The following is a 4261-nucleotide window of genomic DNA, read 5'->3' as shown; positions in this document are numbered from 1 at the left end:
TTGCCGCAGCTGGGTGGCGCCATGGGGAGGGCCATTGGTAGGAGTGGGTAGCACCAGGGCAGATGACACGTGATGAAGCATAGTCCTTCTCTTGCTGGTGGATAAATACCAGCAGTCTCTAAGTGATCACGAGCTCAATTAACATACAGAAGAAAGATCCCAAATCGTTCCCCTCCCTGGACACACCATAGGAGCAGATCTTATTCGCTCTGGTACCTTGTATGTTAGAGAGCTTATAGGTAATCTTTCATGACGATGAAGCCTCAGTTTCTTGTTCAGTCCAGGTTTGGGGAGGTGGAACACTTGTCCTAAATGAGATCTGGGTCTGTCTTGATCAAAACAGCATCCTTTACCCAGTCATTGGAGTTACTCGCTTGTGACAAGCTGGGGATGTTCCTGTAACCATCATGCCCCATAAGAGCTTAATTATGGTCCAGGATATCATATTTCAGAGACCTTCTTTTGGAGTCTAACGATGAGCTGCGCGCCAATTTAGAGCAGTGAGATACGCATTTTGTCTGGCATGTCCAGCAGAGTCTGAAGAATAATCAGGTTGCCACTGGTGCGTTCATCTTGGCGTTTGAGAGTGATACATTGCCTGAGGTGGTCAAGGTAATGGTCTACTAGTCTGATGTAAAGCCCTATCTTCCTCCCCCTGATGTGGTACTTTAAGTGCTGGAAGTTCAGCCATATGTCTTCCTGCTGCACTTCCACCGTCACATGCTGAGATTGTGGACGCTGGTCACATCCGAATACTCCATGTGCCCCAGCACCATTTGCCTTGCTCGTGTGACTGCAGGATTCTCCAGAAAGAAAGGAAAATCATGAAGTAATAGACCTTGGACAGACTGACCTACACTGATGGTAAGAGAAAATTTGAATGTCTGCATCCTATGTGTGTGACATCTTACGCTTCTGCTACAACAGTCCTGGCACCATCATCTCTGCCAACCCAGGTCACCTCTCGGAGTTGGAAGACTACACCTGCCCCCTTGATGGTGGGGGCGGCATTTCCCTCCCTGTTGTTCCTGCATCACCTACTTTGGGAGCAATCCACCCAATCATTGAGACATCTGTCCCAACTTCTAAGCTGGAGAAGCGTAAGTCGTCTTTGGCTTCTCTCGCTAGGAAGGGGTCCCTTCCGTCACTCCCTTCCCAGGTCTCTTCTAGTGTGAAAGATGAGACCCACCAGTGGCTGAAGAGCCCAATAGCAGCTGGTCATAGGGCTTCATGCTCATCCACAGTCCCAGACACTGAGCCAGTGAAGTCCTCCCAGCCAGGGAACCCAAGGAGCAGCGAGAGAAACCTATAAAGAATACCTCTAAGACCAAGGTAATTGCGGTGGTACCCATACCACCACTACCTAAAAGCTCTGCAGCTGAGGATGGGGTGGAGATTTTGGCATCTGCTGAGGACCTAGATCTCGCCAGACCCTCAGACACAATGGATATAGAAAGCTCAGACAATCAATCGGTGGCAGCAGGTGACTGAGGCGTAAACTGTCTCATTGAATGTTTCATACCTTCCCAGTCTCACGTTGTCATCCTCCAGTGGAATTGCGGTAGTTTTTTCCACAGTCTGGCTGACCTATGGCAGCTGTTAAGCTTTAAACCTGCTATCTGCACTGCCCTCCTGGAAATCTGGTTCCCAGGAATGCAGACCTATGCCCTTTGTAGCTATAAGGGATATTACAGGAACTTGTGCCCCTTCAAACTCCTCTTGAAGCTGTGGCAGTCAGGAGGAGGACGACGCAATGTATATCTTCCTCCAGATGGTGCAGTACTGCTGAATGTATTAGCTGCACCGATTGATCAATTCCTAAACCTTTCCTACTTCTGAGAGATTTTAATTCCCATAACCCCTTGTGGGATGGTACCATGCTTACTGGCCGAGGCAGAGATGTCGAAAATTTTGTCGTAATTCGACCTCTGCCACTTAAATACTGGGGTCACCACACATTTCAGTGCAGCTCATGGTAGTCACTCGGCCATTAATTTATTTGCAGCCCTGGACTCTCCCATCTATCCACTGGAGAGCAAATGAGGAGCTGTGTGGTAGTGGCCACTTCCTCATCTTCCTGTCACTGCCCCAGCGTCAGGCTCACGGACGCCTGCCCAGATGGGCTTTGAACAAGGCAGACTGGGGAACTTTCACCTCTGCTGTCACAGCTGAATCTCCTCCACACGGGATCATCGATGTGGTGTGAATAGCACAATTGTTACTGCGGCAGCAAACGCGATCCCTCGCTCTCTAGCGTGCCTGAGGAGTAAGCAGTCCATTGGTGGTCGCCAGAAGTCACTGAAGCAATTAAGAAGCGTCGGCGACCTCTACAGTGGCATAAATGGCACCCTTACTTGGAGCACCTCATAGCCTTTAAACGGCTCCGTGCCCATATTCGCTACCTTCTCAGACAATGGAAGGAGAAGTATTGCGAGAGATAAGTCTCCACCATTGGGTGCCACATGTCACCTTCCCAAGTTTGGGCAACGATTAAACGTCTTTTCAGGTACCAGGCCCTAACAACTATCCCCAGTGTTACCATAAATGGAGAGTTACGTACCGACGCAAACGCGATTGCCGAGCACTTTGCTGAACACTATGCTGTAGCCTCTGCATCGGAGAATTACTCTCCAGCCTTCCGAGCTCTCAAACGGCGGATGGAAGGGAAAATCTTCTTGTTTACTACACTCTACAGTGAATCCTGTGAACGCCCCATTTACAGCGTGGAAGCTCCAGTGCTTGCACATTGCCCCAACACAGCTCTTGGGCCAGATCGGATCCACAGTTAGATCAAACATCTCTCATCTGACTACAAGCGACACCTATTCGCCATCTTCAACCGGATCTGGTACGATGGCGTCTTTCCATCGCAATGGCGGAGAGCACCATCATTCTGGTGCTCAAACCTGGTAAAAACCCGCTTGATGTGGATGGCTATTGGCCCATCAGCCTCCCCAACGTTCTCTGAAAGCTGCTGGAATGTTGATGTGTCGGCAGTTGGGTTGGGTCCTGGAGTCACGTGGCCTACTGGCTCCATATCAGGGCGGCTTCCGCCAGGTTCGCTCTACCAGTGATAATCTTTTATCCCTCGAGTTAACCATCCGAACAGACTTTTCCAGACGCAAACACCTGGTTGCAGTCTTTTTTGATTTATGAAAAGCTTAAGATACGACCTGACTACATATCCTTGCTAAATTTTATGAGTGTGGTCTCTGGGGCCCACTCCCGATTTTTATCCAAAATTTCCTGGCGCTCCGTACTTTGTCTCAAAATTGGCGCCTCCCATAGCTCTCCCCTATATCCAGGAGAATGTGGTCCTGCAGTTCCCTGTATTGACTGTATCTCTGCATTTTAGTGGCCATTAAGTCCAGCAGCAGCTGTAGGACCGTCAGTCTCACCTCTGCATGCGGACGACTGCTCCAGTACTGGTGTTGATGAGTGGCGCCTACGGGGAACAATCCAGAATGTGCAGTCATGTGCTCTAGCCCACGGCTTCACGTTTTCAGCCGCGAAATCGTGCACTTGTCGGGGCCGTACCGTTCATGCAGAACCAGAACTTCACCTTAATGACGATCCTCTCACCATAGTGGAGACATATCGGTTCTTAAGGCTGCTTTTTGACGCCAGATTGACTTGGCTTCCTCACCTTCGTCAGTTTAAACAGAAGTGCTGGCTTCCTGAGCAGCACCAGCTGGGGTGCAGATTGCTTTACGCTGCTGCAGGTCTACAGAGCCGTTGCTCAGTCCCACCTTGACTATGGGAGTCTCACTTATGGTTCGGTGGTGCCCTCAGCATTGGATTTATTCGACCCTGTTCACCACTGTGGCGTTAGACTATCGATGGGAGCTTTTAGGAACAGTCTGGTGACCAGTGTACTGGTAGAACCCAGAGTCCATCTATTGAAGATTAGGTGTGCCCAATGCTCGCCAGTTATGTTGCACACATTCGTAGTTCTCCTGAGCATCCGAATTACCGTAGTGATTTCCCAACCACTGCGGTTTATCTTCCGCATGGGTGGCTGAGGTCAGTGCTTAAGACCATGATTCACGTCTTATCCTTTCTGTATGAACCGGAGTCCTTCCCTTTACAGCCTCTACTCGAGGTCCATTCATGTATACCTTCATGATGTGAGGCTACAGCTAAGCTTCGCCTGGTTATTTCACATGGCCCTAAAGACTCAGTTAACCCCGCTGCTTTCCACTGTCACTTCATTTCCATTCTTGACGTGTTCAGGTTTCTAAAGTGGTTTACACGAACAGCT

The sequence above is a fragment of the Schistocerca serialis genome, chromosome 2, assembly GCF_023864345.2.
Source record: "Schistocerca serialis cubense isolate TAMUIC-IGC-003099 chromosome 2, iqSchSeri2.2, whole genome shotgun sequence".
NCBI classification, from domain to species: Eukaryota; Metazoa; Arthropoda; class Insecta; order Orthoptera; family Acrididae; genus Schistocerca; species Schistocerca serialis.
The sequence above is the reverse complement of the archived record's forward strand: the minus strand, read 5'-3'. Positions refer to the sequence as shown.